The sequence below is a fragment of the Triplophysa rosa genome, unplaced genomic scaffold, assembly GCF_024868665.1.
Source record: "Triplophysa rosa unplaced genomic scaffold, Trosa_1v2 scaffold101_ERROPOS106501, whole genome shotgun sequence".
Taxonomy (NCBI): domain Eukaryota; kingdom Metazoa; phylum Chordata; class Actinopteri; order Cypriniformes; family Nemacheilidae; genus Triplophysa; species Triplophysa rosa.
This window is the reverse complement of record NW_026633981.1, coordinates 24774-50653: the sequence shown is the minus strand read 5'-3', so window position 1 is coordinate 50653 and position 25880 is coordinate 24774. Positions and strand designations below refer to the sequence as shown.

Below are 25880 nucleotides of genomic sequence, written 5' to 3'. Positions count from 1 at the left end.
CCATTGTTGTGTAAATAAACAGCCAAAACACATTAAAAGTTTTCTGTTTTTAGTTAAACGGTCTCTTGTACATGGCCTCTACTTCATATGAATTCGTACAAAGTGAATTAAATTGTACGAATTCATACTAATTGGCCACTTCATGAAATAGTTACAAATTACAAATTTTATTGAACCTTAAAAAGTCATTTGAATAAAAAATTCCATTGCCTCTGAAATTGATTTATTGAAGATTGTTTTAAGATACCATGCAAATACATGGTTAAACGCTGAAATTGATTTATTGAAGATTGTTTTAAGATACCACGTAAATACATGGTTAAACTCTTCAAATACACTCTAAAAAGTTTAACTGCAATTTATCCAGTTTTTGTTGAAACAATTTAACTCAAAAAATTAAGTAAATTTTAAAGCTGTGTAATCAATTAAATGAATTGTTTAAATTGAGTAAATGTAAGTAAAAAAATTAATTAAATTTGATTAACTCAAATATTTCTATTGGAATTCACCAAAAATATTAATTGTATATTAAAAATATTATTTGTTGATTAATTACTCATTTATTTTATTTAAATAAACATGTACCGTGGTCTGTCTGAATACTTGATTCTGATTGGCTGGAATGTGTACATTAAAACCATTTAATGCACAGGTAGTTCCAGTCCATTTGATCAACATGTAAGGGATAATCCACGGGTAGCCAGGAATTAAAGGATTTTAATGTGTGACGTGCAGGTGAAGAACCACTCGAAACGAAGCGAAAGGAAAGTTTAATTAAAATCCTTTAATGCATGGCTAGCCATGGATTATCCTTTACATGTTGATCAAATGGACTGGAACTACCTGTGCATTAAATGGTTTAAATCAGAATCAAGTATTCAGACAGACCACGGTACAAGTTTATTTAATGAAAATATGGATCAAATATGTGGATCATCCGCTTATTCCATGGTCATTTGCCAAATTTGGAGATAAAGTAGAGCCATATGATTGCATTTATTTGAACTAATTTTAGCATTTATTTGAGAGAGAGAGAGAGAGACTCTGAATTTAAGATCTCTTTATTTAACAATTTCCTATATATAAGAGTCTTTTATAATTCACAGACATAAACCACCATTACATCTAAAAACAGTAAAAATAATAATAAATTAAATAAATTAAAAAAAAGAAAACTCCAACTATAAATACATTTGCAAAAAAACATCAACATCAGCTTCACACAAAACTTAATTACGGTAATTAAAAGTTTCTAAGTCTTTAACCATTTGGTAGTAGGCATATTCCAACATTAATCTTGATTTAACAAAACCTTTTAAAATTGTCATTGTATCAGTTGACCCCACACCATTAAGTTTACCTTTACGTGAGATCCATATTGCCATTTTTGCTTGGCCGAATAAAAAGTTAAGTAATACATGGACCTCTTTTTTACTTTTGTTGTACTTAAGACCATAAATAAAAAGCATTGGTGAGAAAACTCTCCCAAAACTGTACACAATTCTTCCACTTGAGCTAAAATATTAACAAGTCTTTCACAGTAAAAAATAAATAAAAACGGTTTCTGATAAACCACAAAAAGGACACCCCTCCCCTACCTGTGGATCAATGTGTGCTCTATATCTGTTTGTGGCTATTATACCATACACAATTCACCATTGGAGGTCACCAGACATTTTCTCTATAGGAGGTTTGTACAAGGTCCTCCAGCAACCTTGAGGGGAAGTGTCTGATCCGAACTTTTCCTGCCATTTGGATTCTTTAAGTCCTTCTAAGGATCGAATATGTGAAACTTTGACACGTTACATATAGTGCCCTTTTCTCATTTTCACTAAAGAGTCTTAGTTCTGGAGTATTAAAATTAATCAATTCCCCCTCCTTCTCTTGAAGAGCACCTACAGCAGGTGCAACTTCCACCTCTGGGAAGGGGACTTTATCCTCATTAGCAGTCTCCAAAACATGTTTAAAATCCATTGGCAAGCTTTCAAAAATGTAATTTAACAGTCTCCGTGTCAGGCAAACTGACCTAACACCAATCTTTGAAGACAGCATTTCAGCAGACATCCATCCTTCTGTTGTTATCAAATGTCCCAGTGTTGTAACTTCTGCATTTTTTAAAGCATTTCTCAGAGATGGTGACTTTAAAATTCCTGAATCCACAAGCGGATTATGCTGCAAAGGTTCCTCTCTTAAGCAGAGATCTCGCACATCCCTGAGATTCCTTGTAACATTTAGAGGTTTCCATGCTTTAAACATCGACTGATAAAAAGAAGTCCATAAAATCAACGTTTTGAATGTCCATCAGAAAAAGATGATAATCTAGCCCCATTCCACCTGCTTTTCTCAGGAGGGCACACGCCAGACCAGCTCACATCTTCTCCATGAAGAAGCCTTTTTGCAGTTTGAAGCCTAAAAGTCATTACTCTGCTATTGATTTTACTAGTCCTTGACCACCTTCTTGTCTTGGTAAAAACAAAATGGATGCTTTAAGCCAGTGTTGCCCAGATCAAAAGAAGTCCATCAAACGTTTCTGCAGATTTTCCACCAGTTCATTAGGAGGTTCCAAGATACTCATTTTGTGCCACAAAGATTTGGCTACAGGGTTGTTGCAGACCAAAACTCTTCCCCTATAAGAAAGCAGGGGTAGCAGGCTTTGCCATCGAGACAACCAAGCACACACTTTTTCCATCAGGCCCTCCAAATTTTTCCTCCTATATTCCTTTCTGCCTAAAAAAAACAGAAAGTATTTAAAACCAGATCTTCCCCATTGTAAAAAAGCTGTCCAGTAATGGACTATTGTGATCAGCACCACACCACAGAGAATCACTCTTTGCCCAGTTTACTTTAGCAGATGATGCTTTCCCATAACTCTCTAAAATATTTTCTAATACTCGAACATCATTATTGTTTCTTAAAATAACAGTTCCTTTTCTGTCGGTCTCTCGACGTTGTGTCGAGCCGACAGATGGGGTTCGCTCTTGAGAACCTATCAACTTCTGACTAGTTTAGAAAAGGCCAATGAAATTTGCATGCCGGACTCCGCCCCCGGATATCCGGGTATAAAAGGGAGACGGCGTGCTGCATTCATTCACCTTTTGTTCTTCGGAGCCTTCACATTGATCGACTTCGAGATTTCAATCTCTACGCCGATTTACTGCTGGAAATCTTATGACGTGGTGCAGCGAACGGTCCCTTCCTGCAGCGACTTTCCCCTGGGCGTCTCGGCAGTTCCAGAAGTGTTCGAGTTTTTTTCTAAAAGAGCAAATTTCTCCAGTGTGGCATGTCCCGCTGTTCTCATGGGTGCAACACACTCATCGAGGAGGGGGACGGACACGATGTCTGCTTCCAGTACGCTGGGGCAGACGTTGTGGATACGTCCTGCTCGCACTGCGGGCGGTTGATGATTCAGACGTTGCGTCACAGACGGCTGTGTTCCCACGGGACTCAGCCACCACCTTGTCTGCTCCCCATTCCGTGACGGCAGGACTACGGCCCTGCCGCCCGCTACGGCAAGCAGCGAGGGTGATATGAGGATCACTGTGAGTGCTTATCTGCCAGCCACTGGCTCACGGACCGTTCGCACCTCGTCTCGCTCGTCTGACCGTTCCCCAGGAGACGGTCCAACCGTCTTGTTCCTCAACCACGTATTCGGACACGATGCGTGATGATGAGATGTTGCAGCATCAGGGGGTGACGTACTGTCATCCGACTCCAACGATTCCTCGGGCTCCCTCCCTCGGGGGGTCGAGTCCAGGAAGAAGCGGACGTTGAAACGTCAGCCATGCTTTCCCGGGCCGCCGTGAGCGTTAGGTTACAGTGCCCGCACTGCCTCTCCCAGCGCTCACGGCTGGCTACACGGCGCCTCGGGGTTGAGCGCGGCTAGAGGATACGTCGATGTCCCCCAGGTGGAGTGTGCCGCCGCGATGCACTCATGCCTGCAGGCGGCGGCCGTCTGGGGGGCTCGACCTAGACTCCCGTCCAAAGCATGTGGGGTCTCGGCATCCCTGGTGTCGAGAGCTCACATTGCGGCGGACCAAACTGTCTCCTCTCTCCACGCTATGGCTCCTGCCAGGCCAAGGCATTGAGAGAGTTCCACAAGGGTAGAGACCGACCCAACGCTTATGCAGGAACTCCACGCCGCCACCGACCTTGCTCTACGGGCGACCAAGGTGACCGCACAGGCCCTGGGTCTGGCGATGTCCACACTTGTGGTCCATGAGAGACACCTCTGGCCAAACCTTGCACAGATGAGTAACACCGAGAAGGTCCGCTTTCTCGACGCACCCATCTCGCAAGGGGGGGGGCTGTTGGGTGATACTGTCGAGCTGCAGTTCACAACAGTAAAGAAGCAGACAGAGGATATCAAGCATATCCTCCCCCGCCGCGACTCGGCCGCCGAATCCCGTGCAACGTCTGCTTCCCAGCAGCCCTGGTCCTCTTCCACGCCCTCCGGCTCTGGCACCCCCCACTCAGGCGGCCCCCCCGGAAGAGACATCAACGAGGAGACCATCGCCCCATCAGCAGCCGTGGCGAAAACGGCCCTCATGGGAAGACTCCAGGGAGATTGAGAATACCATCGGGCCCGACCCCAGCCACTCCATCGCTGGGGGATCGGAGAGGGACGGTTCCTGCCCCGTCTCACCACCTCTGGCCCCCTCCGGGGGGCTAGCGCCCACTTACTCAAAAAGAGTTTCCTCTCTCTCTGGGTCATTACAGCCGCCTCCCATTCTCGGCACGACGGTGGACGGGAACTCGACGTTGCGCCATGGCGAAGCACAACGTTGAGTATAAACACCAGCCCTCAGCACTCTCAGTCAGACGTTGAGTGCGTTGAGCTGCGCAATCGCCAGGCAGGAAAAACAGCAGAGCCGATCTCCTCCCCGGGGGCCCTCCCCCTGCAAGGGATCCGTATTGCTGGCCATCGAACCACCCCCCCCCCGGGGGGGCGATGAAGCAGATCAAACCCCTAGTCCACCTGTCCCAGGCTGTCGGTCTCGGCTACGCGATCCAGTTTGCCAGACGCCCTCCCAAGCTTCGGGGCATCCTCTCTACCTCAGTCTGAGGTGGGGATGCGCCTGTGCTTTGGGCCGAGGTTGCCACCCTTCTGGCGAAGGGAGCGATCCGAGCCTGTCCTACCAGCCGAGATGTTCAACGGGTTTTACAGCCCGTACTTCATTGTCCCAAGAAGGACGCGTACTTTCATGTCTCTTCTTCCCTCGACATCGGCTGTTCCTACGGTTCGCTTCGAGGGGCGGGCATATCAGTACAGGGTCCTCCCGTTCGGTCTGTCCCTGTCTCCATGTGTCTTCACGAAGATGGTGGAAGCCGCCCTCCTTCCCCTCAGGGAAAGAGGTGTGCGGGTACTGAACTATCTCGACGACTGGCTCATTTTGGTACACTCGCGAGATCTGTTGTGTACACACAGGGACCTGGTGCTCCGGCACCTAGATTGGTTGGGGCTAGTGGGTCAACTGGGAAAAGAGCAAGCTCTCCCCCGTGCAAAGCATCCTCTTTCTCGGTAAGGAACTCGACTCAGTCTCCATGACAGCGCGACTGACTACAGAGCGCGCCCAGTCAATGTGAACTGCCTGAAGATTCTCAGGCAGTCAGCGGTCCCCCTGAAACAATTTCAGAGGCTCCTGGGACACATGGCATCCTCGGTGGGGGTGGTCCCCCTCGGGTTGATGCACATGCGACCGCTCCAACACTGGCTACAGAGTCTGGTTCCTTGGAGAGCGTGGCACACCGGCAGCAGGCATATGGTCATCACGCCTGTCTGCCGACGCACCCTAACCCCCTGGTCTTCTATGACCTATTTGCGGACAGGAGTCCCCCTAGGGCAGGTGTCAAGACACGTCGTGGTGATGACGGATGCCTCCCTGCAGGGTTGGGGTGCCGTGTGCAATGGGCACGCAGTGTCAGGGCGGTGGACGGGGCCCCCGCCTGCGTTGGCATATCAACTGCCTAGATTTGTGGGCTGTACTACTTGCACTGAGGAGGTTACAACCACAGCTGCCGTGGCGTCAATCGTCAGGGTGGTGTTCGCTTGTGGCAGCTAACAGACTCGCCCGACGCCTCCTCCTTTGTAGTCAGCAGGTGATCAGCTCCCTGCAAGCCTCACACATCCCAGGGGTCCTGAACCAGACAGCCGACGCGCTCTCTCGTCAGTCGACGCCTCGTGGAGAGTGGCGACTCTATCTCCGCGCCAGCTCATTTTGGAGCAGTTTGGCCAGGCACAGGTGGACCTGTTGCCTCCCCGTACTCCACCCATTGTCCGCTTTGGTACTCACTGACCGAGGCACCCCTCGGCATTGATGCCCTTGCGCACAGCTGGCCACAGGACAAGCGGAAGTACGCCTTCCCCCCAGTGAGCCGCATTGCACAGACCCTGTGCAAGGTCAGGGAAGAGGAGCATCAAGTGGTACTAGTTGCGCCCTACTGGCCCAACCGGACTTGGTTCTCAGAGCTGGTGCTTCTGATATCAACTCCCCCCTGGCCAATTCCCCTGACAGAGGTCCTTCGGTCACAGGGGAAGGGCACATAACGGCACCCCAGGCAGACCCCTGGAACTTCCATGTCTGGACGGGACGAGAAGATCCTGAGTGGCCCACCCCCTGCGATGGTTGGGACATCTCTCAGGCTAGGGCCTCGGCCACTAGGTGGCTATACGCCCATAAGTGGCGCATCTTCTCGTCCTGGTGTTCTTCTCGAAGAGAAGACCCGCAGAGTTGCTCGATCGGGAACGTGCTGTCCCTTCCTCAAGAGAAATTGCAGAGTAACCTCTCCCCCCTTCTCACTGGGAGTGTATGTAGCCGCTACGGCCGCTCATCACGACCCAGTTGCTGGGAAGCCTCTGGGACAGCACGACCTGGTCATTAGGTTCCTAAGGGGCGCGAGAAGGCGACCGCCTCATCCGCGCCCCGTACCCTCTTGCGACCCCTCAGAGCTGCCGCTCTTTCTCACCTCATGACAAAGACGGCTCTCCTGATGGCGCTCACCTCCAAGAGGGTAGGGGACCTACAAGCACCCTCAGTGTCCACAGATTGCCTAGAACTCGGGCCCGGTGATTCTCACGTTATCCTGAGACCCTGACCCGGCTACTTGCCCAAAGTTCCCACCACTCCTCCTAGAGACCAGGTGGTGAACCTGCAGGCACTCCCCACTGGGGAGGAAGACCCAACCCCATCCGAGTTGTTTTCCAGTACGCGCACTGCGCCTCTGCTTGGACCGTACACAGAGCTTCAGAAGCTCTGAGTAGCTCTTTGTCTGTTTTGGAGGTCAGCAGAAGGGGGGAAGGCTGTCTCCAAACAGAGGCTGGCGCACGGAATCGTGGATGCCTTCGCTACAGCATACCGATCTCAAGATCGCCCCTGCCCGTTAGGAGTGAGGCACACTCCTCATGGGCACTGGCTCAGGGCGCCACTCTGGCAGACATCTGCAGAGCTGCGGGGTTGGGCTATGCCCATCTCCTTCGCGAGGTTCTACAACCTACGCGTGGAACCGCGCGTCCTGCAAGGCAACATGTAGGACCGGCAGCCAGTAGGGCGTACGCCTGCAAAAGCCCTTCCCCCCTTCCTTAGGTGGGTCAGCGGCTATTTCCACCTCCCTTCTTTCCCCTCTGGGTAAAGAACAGGCATTCCATCCATCACTAAGCACCTTTCTGGGGGGCAGGCTGGGCAGAGCAGCCCTGCCCCCTTAGGCTAGGGAACAGTTGAGTTACCTACCACATAGCTCTAACCGGACCTAGTGCTCCAGACGTGGTAACCCCCCCAGTGGGCGGTTCCGTCTGATGTATCCTCATGAATGGTTCCCACCTCGGTAACCCATGACCTCCCTAGGTGGACTCCCACCTTGTGGTTAACTACTTCAGTCCGCACATTTTCCCATGAGTTCTCCCCTGTTGGTGAGACCATGTTGGTGTCTCCACTAATTCCTCCCTACGGAGGTAGTGGTCTCTGTAGCGTTTTTACCCCAGGGGTAATAATGCTTACCCAGTGGCCCTTATGGTGCCGTGACGGCCGGTGGCAGGGGCTTCCCACATTTTCTTCAAAAGCTCTGGGACCCCCTACCTCTCCACTGGATGGTTACAATTTCGCGCTAGTGCTCGTCTGACTCGCCCAGGCCAGTCAGCGTCGCTCCGCTAGAGATTGTGATGCGGCACAACGCTGTGGTGTTTTCCATAGGAACCCCATCTGTCGGCTCGACACAACGTCGAGAGACCGACAGAAAAGGGAACGTCTTGGTTACGGATGTAACCTCAGTTCCCTGATGGAGGGAACGAGACGTTGTGTCCTTCTTGCCACAACACTGGCCGCCCGCCGCAGCGGTCGAGGGATGCTCAGGCTCCTCAGGCCAAAAGGTGAATGAATGCAGCACGCCGTCTCCATTTTATACCCGGATATCCAGGGGCGGAGTCCGGCATGCAAATTTCATTCGCCAATTTCATTGGCCTTTTCTAAACTAGTCAGAAGTTGATAGGTTCTCAAGAGCAAACCCCATCTGTCGGCTCGACACAACGTCTCGTTCCCTCCATCAGGGAACTGAGGTTACATCCGTAACCAAGACGTTATATCATCAGCGTATGCTAAGACTTTCACACATTCATTAGAAATTATACTGTTAATATGTAGACCCATTAACTTTTATCTTAATTTACAGAGAAGAGGTTCAATGACCAAACTATAAAGTTGACCTGAAAGAGTGCACCCTCTTATTCCCCTCTGCACTTTGACAGGGATGCTAAGACCACCCGCCATCTTAATCGTACATGTAGCATTGTTATACAGCAACTTTATCATGGAAACAAATTTTTCCCCAAGACCAAAAGTCTTTAAAACTTTAAAAAGATATTGGTGATCAACTCGATCAAAAGTTTTTTCTTGATCAAGTGAAAACAACCCTAGATTCATATCATTACTTATTACACGGCTCGTTGGAATACTTGATTCTGATTGGCCAGTCGCCACATTCCAAGGTTTGTAATTCCCAGATAACAACCGCTCAAACTAATAACACACGGTAACCCGGATGCAACAAATCATTTTGACAGGTTTTTTTGACAAATTAAATATAAATATGTCTTTTAATAACATATGACATTATATTTACAAATGATTAAACCAAATTGATTGTTCGTGACATTTGAACGTCATTTATTACCTTAAAACCGAAAGTAAACGGCTTTCCTCGTGGAAGGTCTGCATTTAGTAAAAATGAGCTAATAAAATATTTCAAATTTACATTTCATGTCCAGTTTTTTTTCTCATGGGGCAAGTAGCTGTGTAATAAGCGGGATAATGTACAAGCAGCCATAAGGGAGCTTATTTCTGCGATAACAACCGGCTGCCTGTACATTATCCCTTACTCGTAGCATAATCAACAACATCACGTATTAGATGTAAATTATCAAAAATACATCTTTCTCTTATACAATAGGATTGGTCCTTGTGTATTATTTTATTAAATGTTTTTCTTCAATCTGTTAGCAAGACACTGAAAACAGTTTGTATTCAGAACACAGAATTGCCACAAGTCTCCAGTTCTTTAGTGAAGTAGGGTCTCCTTTCTTTGGCAGTAGTGTTAGAACTGCCCGCTGGCAACTCTTTAGCAGAGAACCTGTCCGAATGCATTCCTGTAGCACTTCAAAGAGATAATTTCCAATTGTAGACCAGAATTGTTAATAGAATTCATTTGGAAGTCCATCTATACCCGGAGTTCTGCCTGGAGAAAGACCCATAACTGCAGCACTTAGTTCTTCAAAAGTAAGTCCAAGCTCTAAATCGTCCTTATCTTCCTCATTTAGACAGGGAGGATTCTGTAAAAGTTCATCTTGACTCTGAGTATCAGTGTTCTCTAGGGATGTAACGGTATTGTAAATATCGAAGTATCGCGATAGCATTTTTTTTCCGATACTATCGTGGTCACATGACGATAGATCGTCCAGGCAAAGTGTAGTTTTTTCAGCCGAATGGAGCGAGTTGAGGGAAGCGGGAACTACAATTCCCATCAACCCATGCGTGCCCATCATCCTCTGCGCTCTGCTGCCGCCCGCTACAGATCAAGTTGAGCGAAAATGGCGGATGCCGCTAGTGGCACAGAAACGGATTTACAAATTGTTGAAGCTAGGGCTGGGTGGAATGACGGAATATTCTGTTACCGCGGAATAAAATATCAACCGTAAGAGATTTTTCTATTCCATGTATTCCGCGGAATGTAAATAAGTGGGCGTGGTTAACTCAGCGCTCTGCAAATTAGGCGCTATTCTGAAAAAAACTAATGAATTAATCCACCCGTAACAAATGAACGTATCAAACATTCTTTTGACCTTCTTTCAGTCTGTAGTTTAGTGATCCGCTCCAGTCCGGCGTGTTCTCTCTCACCCGCAGTGCTCGTGCAGGGATCTGCGCCAGCATTTAAAAAAGCTCATTCTCAACACGTATTTCAGAAGTCAGGTTGTTTTGAAAAGCTGTTAATAGTTTTATAAAGTTTAACTTCAGGCGAGCCAAGGTGAAACTTGCGTTGAAATGCGCGATGATGCGCGTGAGTGCTTTGATGTGACGCGCTTCTACCTCCAGTTTTGGGAGACGCGTGAGGAGTCACCAGAGACTCGCAGTGCAAAAACAAGTCCGAGAATAAACTAACCTAAAGACAGAGAGTCGCAACACACTAAAGGTGCTCATCTAATAGAGAGTGAAGAGCGATAAAGACCTACAGTACAGACCCCATGAACACCAGTTTAGTCATATACTGTACTCTCATTGTTTGTGCATATTCATACTTTATTGTATATGTTGTCTATCTTCCTACTGTATACATATGATATAGCCAGAAGATAAATATGAATAAATAATACATCTGATTATCAGAACTTAATTTGATATCTTTAGTACATTTTCATAACTTACCTACATTTTAACTATTGTGAGCATTTAAATGAACTGTAATAAATAAATTAGTTAAATCAATCTAAGAAAAATGAGGTATAAAATATAAAATTATAATGGGAGATTGTTTCATGAAATATATCGTTACCGTGAAATAAAATTACTCATTCCTTGAAATATGCAGACACTGCCAGACTGCGGTGAAGTACAATTCGGGGAATACGACTAATATGAAGAGCCATTTGTTACATCACCCCGAAAAGTTTCATGATGATACGAGGAGAAAAAAAATAGCAGTGAGTGAAGCAGTGAATGAGGCGAGTACCTGACTGGTTGTGAGTTGTTAAAAGTTTACAAACAACTCAAACTTTTTTCATTTGAATTTTTTCATGTTTCATGTTCTCAATTTTTATGTTATTAATTTTTATGCTATTATATTACTGTTCTTTGCACTTTAAATTACCTCATCTAAAAATAATAAATGTGATCTTTGTTCAGTCATAGTTTAATAAACACTTATGCCACATTTTTTCCAAGTCTTCATTTGTTTTGTTATTTTCCTGCACAAAATTCAATAAATATCGTATCGTAGTCTTCATATCGAGGTACTATCGTTTCGTGAAATGTTGATACCGTTACATCCCTAGTAACCAGTGAAGGGTTGATAACATTGGGTTTATGTGATCGTATTTTCTGGACCTGGTTAGAACTCTGGCAGCTGCATTCTGAACTAACTGTAGTTTGTTTATTGATGATGCAGGACAACCACTAAGTAGTGCATTACAGTAGTCAAGTCTTGAGGTCACAAATGCATGAATAAGCTTCTCTGCGTCAGCCACACATAAAATATTTTGCAATTTGGCAACATTTCTAAGGTGTAAGAAGGCTGTTTTTGTGACATTTGAGATGTGATTTTTAAATGACAGGTTGCTGTCTAATATAACGCCGAGGTCTTTAACTGTATTTGTTGGAGTAACAGTGCTGCCTTCAATTTGCAGGTTATAATCCGAAATATTCTGCTCACGTGTCTTTGGTCCGATAAGTAATATTTCTGTTTTATTAGAATTTAAAAGAAGGAAATTACAAGTCATCCAATGCTTTATATTGTCGATGGACTCTGCCAATTTGGATAGTTGGAAGGAATCATCTGGTCTTGATGAGATATATAGCTGAGTATCATCTGCATAACAGTGGAAGCTAATTCCATGTTTTCTAATAATGTTTCCAAGGGGCAGCATGTATATGGAGAATAGCAAGGGTCCTAAAACCAATCCCTGAGGTAGTCCATAATTTACTTGCGTTAGTTTTGATGATTCCCCATTTAAATGGACAAATTGATATCTGTCTGATAAGTAAGATCTGAACCATTGTAGTGCCTGTCCCTGAATACCGGTATAATTGTGTAAGCGATCTAGAAGTATTTTATGGTCTACAGTATCGAACGCAGCACTAAGGTCAAGCAGGACTAGGAGTGAGATGTTACCTTTATCAGATGCTATAAGCAGGTCGTTTGTAATTTTAATGAACGCAGTTTCAGTACTTTGATGCGGTCTAAAACCTGACTGGAATTTTTCGTGTATGTCATTATTTTGTAAGAAAGAGCACAACTGAGTGGACACTACTTTTTCTAGTATTTTAGACAGGTAAGGGAGATTTGAAATCGGTCTATAGTTTCCTAGTTCATTGGGGTCTAAGTTTGGTTTCTTGATAAGAGGCTTAATGACGGCCAGTTTAAAGGGTCCTGGGACATGGCTTAGATTAATTGATGAGTTGATAATGTTGTAAATGGGCTCAATTGCAACGGGCAATAACTCTTTTAATAATTTAGTTGGTATGGGGTCTAATAAGCAAGTTGTAGGTTTAGATGTTGCAATAAGTTTAATTAAATCTTCCTGTTTTATAGGTGAAAAACACTGTAGCCTTTCTTTTTGGGCGATGGTTGGTACTAATTTATAGGACAGACTTTGAGGTTGAGTTTTTACTATTTTGTCTCGTATTTTTTCGATTTTCTCTGTAAAAAATTTCATGAAATCATTGCTACCAAGGTGCAGCGGAATACCCAGGTCAGGTGAAGTCTGTTTATTTGTTAGTTTAGCAACTGTACTAAATAAAAACCTTGGATTGTTTTTGTTAGTTTCTATGAGGTTACGGAGGTGCTCTGCCTTTGCTGCTTTTAGTGCCTTTTTATAACAGTTTGCACTCTCTTTCCACGCAATTTTTAAGACCTCTTATTGGGTTTGTTTCCATTTGCGCTCCAGTTTACGTGTTTCTCTTTTAAGGGCGCGAGTGGTGCTATTGTACCATGGTGCTACGTTTTTCTCATTAATCTTTTTTGACTTCATAGGTACGACAACTTCTAATGTATTAGAGAAAATAGTGCCCAATTTGCTGGTCATGTCATCGAGTGATTCTGTATTTATTGGTATGTTTATTAAAGGAGTCAGATCTGGCAAGCTCTTTGCGAAACTATCTTTAGTAGTCGAGGTAATTGTTCTACCCTGTCGATAATGAGTTAAACGGCTGATTTCTGCAGTGCGCAGTGTTCATTTTATAAGATAGTGATCAGTGACATCGTCGCTTTGAGGTATAATATCTATATTGGTTAGATCGGCTCCTTGAGATATAATCAAGTCTAGTGTATGATTAAATCGATGAGTGGGTCCATTGATGTGTTGTGTTACTCCAAAAGAGTGTAATAGCTCTGTAAACGCCGCTGCTAATGCATCGTTAGCACTATCTATGTGGATATTAAAGTCTCGACAATTAGTACGTTATCAACGTTAACCAATAGGTCCGATAGGAAGTCCGCAAACTCTTTCAGAAAATCAGTGTAGGGACCAGGGGCTCTATACACAGTAGCCAACGTACAAGAAAGCAATGATTTTTTACTGTCAATTGGAACAATTATGTTCAACGCAAGCACTTCAAATGATTTAAATTTATGCTCCGTTTTCTGAGTTACAGTAAGAAAGTCTGTAAAGATTGTTGCGACACTGCCACCTCGACTAACCGGACGTGGCTCATGCATATAACAGTAGCTTGGTGGGGCACACTCATTTAGACCGTAATAATCATTTGGTTTAAGCCAGGTTTCGGTAAGGCAAAGTATATCAAAACTGTTGTTTGTGATCATTTCATTTACAATAACTGTTTTTGAATTTAGTGATCTAATATTAAGTAGGCCAAACCTTATGAGTTTGTTTTAGTCGTTTATTACATTGTCTTCAGGTTTAATCACGATTAGATTTTTTCTCTGAGGTTTGGCTATTTTGTTATTTTGTAGTATTATTCGGGGGACAGACACAGTCTCTATGCATTTGGAAGCAGTAACATTTATAACAGATGAGTGGGAGGAACACAGACTATGGTTAAAGTTTTGACTTACCGCTGGGAGACGTAGTCAAGCGGTGCGTAGTGTCTTTGAGATGTTGTCAGACAGAAGTTCCGCTCCGATGCTGCTGGGATGCAGGCCGTCAGGGCGGAAGAGCCTAGGTCGCTCCCAGAACAGATCAAAATTATCAACAAAGAGCAGCTTCTGTTCAATACACCATGACATCAACCATTTATTTAGAGCAAATAATCTACTGAACTTTTCATTCCCTCGTCGGTAGGTAGGAAGCGACCCTGATACGATGATCCTCGCCGTGGGCGATGCGTTGCATACCGTCTCGATCATACTCCTAAAGTCCCTCTTCAGGATCTCCGACTGCCGCATCCTGACGTCATTCACCCCTGCGTGCAGCACGACAGCTCCGATGTTAGCATCGTCCTTCAGGATCGCAGGTACCTGCGCAGAGACATCAAGAACACGGGCGCCAGGATAACAATGAGTGCACACCTTACCTTTAGTGGAGGAAGCGCGTACGTTCTGGACGATTGAGTCTCCGATGACCACAGCGTTGCATTCCGTCTCGCAGAGGGCGGCAAAGCGGTTCCTGTTTGGGATCTCGAAGACCGGTGGCGGCGGTTGGGTCATCGCTCCAGTCCTGGCTCGCGCCTTTCACCGTGGGTGTGCCGGTGCAGGAGTGAAGTTCATTTGGGCTGACCGTGTTCTCGAAGCCTGGGCTCTGTGCAGAGAAACATGTGGAGTAGAAGTGGAAGGAGTATTAAAATCGCGATGAAAACTTACAAGCGTCATCTCTGGATGTTTCCAGCGCCGTTTTAAGTTCTCGCAGCCGTGTCTGCTTCTCTAGTAGATCCTGGATCTGCTTCTCCACAGCCTCCAGTTCCGACTGAAGTGCGATCGTTTCCTCATCTGCACTCAGAGGTACAAATACATCTGAAACATTAGCCATTAGTGATGTAATAATGAGAACAGTGTGTTAAGCAGTAAGCAGGCAGGCTGGGAATGCTAACAGCCTGAGGCTAATAGCGAATGATCCGATAAAAATAAATGGTCGGTGCGTTTAAGGACGATTTTTGGTATGGGATATACTTAAGGATATGTTTTACCCTCGGTGAATAACAATTTAAAACACAAGTCTTAACATATAACAAGAATGAACAATGTATTAAGAATAAGTTTGAAAGAGCTCCGACTCAAACCATGCGCTCTCAGGAAATCACGATCGGTCGTCTAATGACTGCGCGTCTCCCGGTACATCTGTGCAACGCAATGGTGCCGCCGTGCAAGGCGCGAATGTTCACGAAGCACAAACCAGCAATCATTTCGACCCTTTGCCTAATGGAGATGGGGTTGGTAGGGGTGAACGGGGTCGTAGTGTCCATAGGAGAGCTGTTGCAAGAGGTAGAGGCAGCTGATTGGGCAGATAGCTGGTCAACTGATCAAAAAATAGGCACATGCATTTTACTATGGCACAGTAATATAGTAATAATTTGACTATAGTTACTAATAGTTTTACTGTTGACTTCCTATTTTCCTGATCATTTGGAATAAGGATCAAAGAGTAAAAAAAACACATGCAAATAAGTTCAAACATCAATTCAATATCTACTATTTCCTGAATATTATGAACGGGACGGGAGGAGAGAGAGAGAGAGAGAGAGAGAGAGAGAGAGAGAGAGAGAGAGAAAATCGTTCTGCTCCTGTTTCATGAATGAGGCCCAATGCCCAAATGCTGAGATGTTAAACAAACATTCTCTAAAACTAGGCCAGCCAATGTCAGCATCTGTCCTAAAGTGAAAGTTCTGGGTTTTTGAAGTACAGAACTAAGTCCATACATATTACAGCTGTTAGAGACATCCAGATGAGCTCCAATATTAAAGGGTCCTCCAGCAGCCAAAATAACAAAACCATGAATTCTTCAATTAGTTTAAGCAAAATCTGTACATCATAAACCATGTATGTTTAATCTTAATTGATGCAACAAAGGTTCAATGGCAAAAGAGTATAGCATACCAGACAAAGACACCTGAAAGGGAGTACATAAGCCGCCATTTATCTTAAGTATACTCTCAACCTCACTATAGAGCACTCTGATCCTATCTATGAATTTTTGGTTGAAGCCAAAGGCCGACATTGTTCTAGACAAATATGTGTGCTCAACTCGGTCAAATGCCTTTTCTTGGTCCAGTGAGACCAGACCAAAATCCAAATTTGACAGTTCTAAAATATAAATATATCCCGAATAAAAGGGATGTTATCAAAGATGGTAGGTCTTTTCCGGATGGATGACAAGGTCCATTACTTTAGACAATCTGTTAGCCAACGTTTTGGAAAACAGTTTATAATCGCTGCAGAGAAGTGAGATGGGACGCCAGCATCTAATGTCAGTAAGATCCCCCTTTTTTGTTATGAGAGTGATTATCGTTCTACGGCAACTCAACGGCAGCCTGCCCTCTGACAAGCTACCATTCAGCACCTGCAAAAGCATAAAATCTGTCTAATCTGGCAAGAGAGATAGCATTGTCTCTTGTATGAGCTCATGTATATGGTCTTTCATCTCCATTTAACTGCCGCCAAACATCACGCAACTCATGCTTCTTGATGATATGGCTAAGGCGCTTTCTAGGGGGCATATGAGGTTCAATGTGGTTACTGGCCAGAGCATGTTCAGTGCAGTTAAAATCACCAGCCAAAAATAAATATTCATCAGAACAACAGTTTTGCAAAGCACAATATAATGCATCTAAAAAAAAACAACCTTTCAACTGCAGCTGTTGGAGCATGAAGTTTCAAGTTTAATATATTTCTAAAGCGCATTTAAAACAACCGCAGTTGACCAAAGTACTGTACAAAAAGTCATAAAATTCAGATCAGATCACAGATATCAAAGAACATCAAAGACAGATAACAAAGAACAACCACATCTCCCAGACTGAGTTAAAGGCCAACAAATAAAAGTGTCAGGGTAGTGAAACACGCGGATTCAAGCGGGTAACAATGAGTTTATTGTGAGTACAAACACAGGCAGATGCACTGTAAGAATCCAATAGAGTCTAGAACTGGGAACAGCAGGCAGATGTCCAGTAGTGAGCGCCGGCAGACCACAGAAGAAATCCAGAGGCCAATGAGCCGGCAGTGCCAGCCGCGAGTGATGCAGCGGTGGTGGGGAACAACTCCCAAGGTGCGCTAACAAAACCAAAACAAAAAAACAAGGAAAACAAAGACTGGAGCCTGGGCAAAAATAAAAGAACACGAGGGTAAAATAGTCCAACTAAACCGTAGAACTTTAACTAAATCCAAGGGAAAAAATAATCCAATAGAAAAAAGGTAATCCACAGAAAAGTCATACACACGACAAAACAAGATAATCCGTAATCATGGCGAAAACTCGACTAGACAAGAAGTATAGGCAGAAGCTATGTACGGTCCAAACATAAGCAACAATCGCACAAAGATAGCGAGGAGTGGCAGTGACTAAATGGGGAGAAACTAACAAGCACCAGGTGAAAACACTAAGACTAACGAGGGAATAATAGGTGGCGGCTGGTGGGGCACACTAACATGCAGACAGTGAACATGTGGAGCTGTCAAACCATTCCCACATGCTCGGGACATTCACAATCTCACAACAGAAGGAACAAAACAGACATGTGTCAACCCCAGGACCCAACAAAAAGTGTGCTTTAAGACTAGTTTTAAACACGGACAATGTAGGGGCCATCCGCACTGATACCGGTAATGCATTCCACAGTTTAGGGGCAGCTACAGCAAAGGCATGCTCTCCCCTTTGCTTCAGTCTTACTCTAGGGACTGCCAACAACATAAGGTCAGCAGACTTCAGAGACCTGGATGGAACATGAGGTTTAATTAAATCGCATAGATAGGATAAGCCATTTAAGGATTTAAAAGCAATTACTAAAATCTTGAAATCGATTCTAAAACGGACCGGAAGCAAGTGAAGGGAAGCCAATATGGGGGAAATATGTTCCTGTTCATGCATACGTGTTAAAAGTCGAGCTGTGGCATTCTGCACTAACTGCAAACGTGAGAGTGAGGTCTGATTGACATCAACATGGGCATTACAGTAATCTAGACGAGATGAAATAAATACATGTAAGCCTTTCAAAAACATTAAATTATAAAAAAGCCTTGACCTTAGATAAGAGCCTTAAGTGATAAAAACTTGACTTTACTAAGGAGTTTATCTGTTTGTCTAGTTTAAAATCCCTGTCTAATGTTATACCCAGATTTTTGGCTTTAGACTTCACATATGGACGCAAAGGTCCCAGATCAGTGTCTAAGGACTTGTTAGTAAGATTCGGGCCAAATATGATTATTTCTGTCTTACTCTCATTAAAATGCCATCCAATCTTCAATATCTTTAAGACAATCAAAGAGAAGATTTAACAAACTGCCATTTTCCTGTTTAAGTGGCAGATAAATTTGAGTGTTATTTGCGTAACAATGGAATGAAATTTTACATTTCCTAAGAATAGACCCTAATGAGAGCATATACAGAAAAAACAGCATAGGGCCAAGGATAGAGGATAGATAAACACACGTAAAAACAAAAACGTGATTCTCAAAGACAGCTCTCACTTTTAAAAGTCTCCCCTTAAGAATTTCATTATAATCATAAGAGATTGGGCTAAAAAAACAAAAAATAAAAACAAAGCCCCAAACAACAAATCATGAAAGAAAAAAACCTTTAGCCTTTTACACATTGTTGTTTTTAAACTTGCCTAAATCCCTTACAATTTTTCTTCAAACGATAGTTAGTGAAGGAGCCTTCTGCCATCAGACTCTCTTATTCTTGGTCGATTTAAGAAACAGCTTTATATCGTCAACATCATAGCCATGAGCAGAAAAGTCACTCTGAGAGAGTGCGACACTAGAATCAGAATCAGTATAATCGCTTTCTGTATCTTGGTCTTCACTAAGTTGCGAGTCATTCAATTAACTTTTTCCCCAGTGTTGTGTGTTGTTCTTTCTCTTTTTTTGAGGCACTTTAAATAAGTTCTGCTCTGCTTCCGCATCAACACAATCTATCTCGCGGACATGACATTTTTTTTTTTTCGAAGACTCCACTCCATTCATTGAGCTCCCACTACCATCATTAACAGTTGTATCAATCTGTGCCGTACCTGAACTCTCTTGATACTCCACGATTAGACTATCATCCACCGGGCTGGCAACATTCGGTCTTTTACCTTGAAAATGCATTCTCCACGACCTGGCTGGAACTGACCGGTTCAGTTCCAGCCAGGCTCTCCCCTGGTAGAGTCCATCTGTTTGTGCTCGGCTGCACTGGGAGCGATATTAGACACAATCTCCCCAGCACCACCATTCTCTTTTGATTTATCGGGACAGTTTCTAACTAGATGTCCAATTTTCCCACAACCGAAACACTTAGTTTTTGCAGTAGTAATGAAAATAATATACTCAAAGCCATCAATGTGAAAATTAAGTGACATATCCAGCTCAGCGTCATCTTGAACGATCATATATGCAAATCGCCTGAAAGAAACAATATGTTTCAATAGAAGGGATTTGCTACTGATTAGAACCTTTTTAATTGGTGACACCAGCTTTCCATAGCGGGACAAGGCCAAGGTTAAAATATCATTGCTCATGAAAGGGGGGACATTCAATAGAGTAACTCTCTTAGATGGTAAAGAGAGAGGGAGAACAGGAACAAGCTCATCACTAATAGTAACTCCGGGCTCAACAACAGCATTTACTTTCTCAACACTTTCAAAGAAAATCACAACTGAACCGTTCATTTCAATTTCAATATCAACGACCTGAGAACTGCACCATCATGGCAACATCAGCAATGAGGAGTGGAGCTCACACTTTCTCCTTACCCCCCAGACATCCAGTCTGAGAGGAGCAGACAACAACACATTCAAAACACAAAGAAAATCCAGAGACACTGTTTAAAGACACTTCAAACAGTAAAGGCAAAACCATCACCACAAATCTGCTCTACTACACAGAACGCCCAACTGTCTGGCACACAGCTTTCTGCACACTATTCCAATATCACACCAAACATGGAATCTGCAAAGGCAGACAACTGAGTATACAGTATATGAGAACTCAGAAAAAGACCCAGAGAACAGACATCTGACAGTCAACTTCTACCAAAACGGAACTGTTATGGTTCAGGGAAACAGTTCTGCCCTAACACACTTTGAACAGACCTTCCACACCTTAAAAGATATGGTGGAAAAGAGGAATAAAATCCCTGCAAACAAAGCTATACAGACACATCAGAAAACACAGAACAGAAGGAGTCCTCAACCCATGCTAATATAAAGAACAGGACCACTCCAGAAATAACTGAAAACACCATCATCTTTCCCTCAAGCCCAGGACTTCATAACACAGTTGTTCAACTGCAGAACAGCCTAGAACTGATGGAAGTGGAAATAGTGGAACTGAGCGAGAAGGTTCATGCCCAGACCACAAAATACACTGTACAGTTGATTATATGATAACAGACATAGATCCTTCATCTCTCTGATCATTCACTGTTAGAGAACTAACCCCTCTATCTGACCACAGTCAAATTACTCTACATCTCAAAAAGACAGAAAATAACATTAACACAAAGCCAAGTGAGCTGTACAATATCAGAAAACCATACAGATGGACTGAAAACAGCGCAGAAGAATATCAGAAAGCACTTAGCAGTAATCAATCTTGCCGTAAAATATATCAATTTCATATTTGAAAAATCTGCAAAACAATCTAAATTAAAAACAAAAACAGTAAAAAATCAGATATCCAAAAATGACAAAAATTGGTTCGATCATGGCTGTCAAACCATTCGCAAAAAACTGAGAACACGGTCAAACCAGAAACACTGAGATCCAAATAATGCAGAGAGTCGACTTCTTTACTGTGAAACATGAAAACAATACAAACATACACTCAGAACCAAAAAAGCCCTTTACACCCAAAAACAGCTGACAATAATTGAGAAGTCAGTCAATACAAATCAATTCTGGGATAATTGGATAACTGGAACAATCTGAAAAAAACTGATCATGACGAATTGGCAATTCAAAATGGAGAAATATGGGGAAGTCATTTCCAAACATTGTTTAATAAAGTACAGACAGACACAAACCGTGAGCAAAATCAAACAATCAAATAATTAGAAAAACTAGAATTAGCAATCAAAGATAATCAAAACCCATTAGACTTCCCAATAACTGAAAACGAACTTGAAGACAAAATCAAAAACCTTAAAGCAAAAAAGCATCTGGACCTGATGGGATTTTAAACGAAATGATAAAACATACAAACAGTAAATTCCAACGGGCCATTTTTAAATTATTTAACGTGATTATGAGTGTAGGTCACTTCCCTGACATCTGGAATCAAGGTTTGATAACACCAATCTTTAAAAACGGAGATAAATTTGACCCTAACAACTATAGAGGCATTTGTGTGAGTAGTAACCTGGGAAAATTATTCTGTAGTTTAATAAACGCTTGACTCTTTGACTTCATCACGACACACAATGTCCTGAGCAGAAGTCAAATAGTTTTTTTACCAAATTACTGCACTACTGATCATATTTACACACTTCATACTCTAATCGTATCTGTTTGGAGAACACAAGGACTGCTGTGTGTTAGCTGCACCATATGTGTCTGCCTGTCACAATACAAGAGAAAACCATCAATCTGCCCTGACCAGGGGCCCGTTTCAATAAAGAGGTTCAACCAACTCTAGGTTAAACCTTGAACTCAGAGTTGGTTTACTTAGAAATTCGAAACTTTCTGGAGTTTTTGATTTCAGAACAGCTGATTTGAGTTAGTTCAATTTACTCTGGGTAGGCTTACCCTGGGTTAAGCACGTGCACCACAACTATAAAAATCCATCATCAATGGAGCTCCAATATTACGATTCACCATGGCAATGGCACCAAAAAAAAGCAACATAGTGGCAGAAAGCACTTGAGAGTGAGGCACACTTTCCGCTCTGCATACACTGGATTTACTGATGTCCTGAAAATGACTTAAGTTTAAATTAATAAATTGATAAATGTACCAATAAACAAATAAATTAATCATTAAATGAATGAAACATCAGAAATAGTAAAAAAAAATTGTATGTTCTCACTCGCAAGGAGTGCTCTAGTTACGTCATGGTGTATAGGACACCTGTAGGGCGTCAGACTCTCGTGCAGAGTGAAAGAGAGAGAGAGAGAGAGAGAGAATTTGAATTTTAGCAAGCCTTTAATACAAATCACATTACAATTTAAAATTCACAAATTACAGAGACAAAAAAAATCACATGAAAGTAAAGAGAGAGAGAGAGATTTGAAATTTTACAATCCCATTTTATTAACAATTCAATTATCAATTCAATTATAAATGGACACTGACACTTGTCCCCGTAAAAAAATTAACAATTGGCATTCATTACCTCGATTCCGAGTGTATTTAAATCCACAAATAAAAACCTCCATTGAAAAGATTTCACCAAAACAACAAAAGTGTTTGTAAAATATCAAACAATGGTCTCAATCTTGTACAAAACATAAAAGCAGGAAACAGAGTTTCTCTTTGAGAACAAGAAGGACATTCACAATCCACTTCTCGATTAATTACAGACACAAAGGCATTAACAGCAATGATTCCATGCAAAATTCTCTATTGTAAATCCCCTGTTTTTTTAGGTAATATAAAGTCCCTCCATTCTGGTCTTATATTTTCACCTAAATGCAATACATTACGCCAAGGTGTATCTATTTTTCCATTAAGAATTTTCTTATTAAACACTTTAACACAACATTTATATACAGCTTTTCCTGTTGCCTTGTTTTCTCCCGATAGCACTAAATTATTACAATTCAGAAAAGAACCATTACACATTTCAAAATCAGGTGAAAAAAACCAAGTTGGGAAAATGATCATCACTTTTTGTTTGAATCAGTCCTTTGACAAAGTAATTTAACAAAATGAGTTCATCTTCAGAAATATCCAATTTCCACTTCCTCAACAACTGAGCTGTTAAACGAGTTGATTTAATCTTCAATGTATCAGCCAAAGCATCATTGTTGGAAAAGTCCAGTCCTGCTATTTGAATCAGAGTTCCAAGAGTAATGACATGAGATCTAAGAAGAATGTCCGTCAGGGCAGGAAAGCAACTTCCACTTGAAATGTCAAAACGTGAGCCAAAAATAAGTGGTTCTTGTAATGTCCAAAATAAAGAAGTTGTACTCTCACTTCTAAAAACTTTAAAAAGAGACCATACTAAAAACGGGCAACTTAGAGAGATTCATCACATTCGCATGCAACCAGAAGAAAGATTTGTCCAAGTTCAATCCTTTAAAATTCCTTAATATTATGGCAGTTGCCATACTCCAGTTGACATCGCAATAATTCTCAAGAAATCTTTGCACAAATTTCATCGAAATGCTGCTGCTCTACTTTGCAAATGTATAAGACCTTGTGGTGATGAACGACGTCTTGTGGTACCATCCCAAAAAGGTAAAAAATCTCTCTCACGTACCTTCTCGGGATCGGTTCCACATTTATGGAATGATCTGCCCGCTGCTACAAGATCAGCAGATTCTGTAGCCATCTTTAAGAACCGTCTGAAAACACATCTCTTCCGTCAACACCTGACTGATCAGTTCTGACTTCTATCTCTTTTCTACTCTTTCAACAACAAAAAAATGAGACCAATTTTCTTTTATTGCACTTATACTTTTTGTTGTCCTTATGTTGTTCCAATTGCTTCCATTGTTTCCCTCATCTGTAAGTCGCTTTGGATAAAAGCGTCTGCTAAATGACTAAATGTAAATGTAAAAGACCCTGTCCACCCTCCTCTTTAGGTAAATATAAAACACTATGTGGGATCCAATGCAACTTATCCCACAATCATAAAATCGTTTAAAATGTTCGTCACCTTATTCACATCACATTGTCCATTAATAAGAATCACAATGTCATTGGCATAAGCTGATATCTTAAATGCCTGTTCACAATTTGGTACTTTTAAACCATTAAGCTCTCTTCTAAATTTGATTAAAAGAGGTTCAATAGCCAAACTTTACAACATACCCGAAAGGGCACATCCTTGTCTAATATCTCTAAAAACTTTAAAAGGAGCACATAAGTCACCATTAACCTTTAAGATACTTTCAACATCACAATACAAAACTCTTATTTTATCAATAAAATTCTTACTGAAGCCAAAAGCCTCGAGCACACCTACCTGTGGAATGTTCTACACTCGATCAAAGGCTTTTTCTTGGTCAATAGAAATTAAACCAAAATCAATGTCAAAAAGCTTACCAATATCCATAATATCTTTAATAAATGATATATAATCAAAAATTTGCCTACCTGGCACACAGTAAGTCTGATCAGGGTGGATAACTTCCTTCAAAATTTCACTCAATCTATTTGCTAAAATTTTCGAGAGCATTTTGTAATCACTGCATAGAAGTGACACAGGTCTCCAATTCTTTATCTCATTCAGTTCTCCTTTCTTTGGCAGTAAAGAGAGGACTGCTTTATGACAGCTCAAGGGTAAATTCCCCTTCTTTACACTTTCGCTGATCACTGCAAGTAGGTCTTCACCTATTTCAGGCCAAAAAGACTTTTACAAATCTAAAGGCAGGCCATCTATGCCAGGGGCTTTGCCACTTTCCATTCCTTGAAGAGCCTTTTTAAGCTTGTGTAAGGTCACCACACTGCAAAGTTCTTTATTGGCCTCTTCAGAGACCTGAGGAAGACCATCAAGAAAAACATCATTAGTGTTTGGCTTGTGCGTAAATTCACTCCTATACAGTAATATAATACTCCTAATATCTTGGATTTTATTTGTGAAGTAGTTCATAAATTCATCACTGTTATGCTGGTATCCAGAATCTGAAGTCGCTGACAATTTATTTTTTGTTCATTTAGCCACTGTGTTAAATAAAAACCTAGAGTTGTACTGGTTTTCTTCTACTAGTGATGAAAAGTAGGCGGATCTAGACGTTTTTAGGGCTTTCCTGTATTTTCGACTAATATTCTTCCATGCTGTACGAAATACCTCTAATTTAGTTTTCTTAAAGATGTGCTCCATTTTTCAGCCTGCTTTCTTTAGAGCCTGAGTGTATTCATTATACCACGGTTTGGGACTGCCATTTTTAATCTTCTTTAAACGTAGAGGAGCAACTGTGTCTATCGTTTCCGAGAAGGTGGAGTTAAAATTTTCAATGGTAATGTCAAGATCTTCAACGCTATTTCTCATGCTAGAGATTTGAGACAATTCGGGCAGATTATCGAGAAACGCATCTTTGGTAGTTGAAGTTATTGTGAGTTTTATTTGCAGCCGTAGGCCAGTGAAGCAAACATAATACCAGATAATGATCTGAAATGTCTTCACTCTGCTTAGGGATTTTAACGTCCACATTTATACCGTAAAACAGTATTAAATCTATGATAGTAGAATTAGTAGATAATAGAAGTATAATTACGAAGGTGAGTGGGTTCTGACACATGTTGACTAACGCCCATGGAGTTAAGAGTGTCTTTGAAAGCCATTCCAAAGGCATCTGTATCGTTATCTACATGGATGGTAAAGTCACCAACGACAAGGACTCTATCTGCGGCCAGTACTAGTTCTGATAAGAA

The 25880-nt window shown here is 42.4% G+C and overlaps 1 protein-coding gene across 4 annotated transcripts in view; it reads left to right on the top strand.

Moving 5' to 3' along the window:
• Window positions 1–25880, top strand: part of LOC130549335 (rho guanine nucleotide exchange factor 9) — an 85976-nt gene that overhangs the window by 44252 nt on the left and 15844 nt on the right. The window contains exon 9 of one of the 4 annotated variants that reach the window (XM_057326527.1): window positions 14495–14602. The exons of the other annotated variants lie outside the window; for them this stretch is intronic. The gene's annotated coding sequence lies outside the window, so the exon portion shown is untranslated. Of the gene's footprint in view, window positions 1–14494; window positions 14603–25880 lie in introns of those variants that run through there. 4 annotated transcript variants of the gene reach the window in all.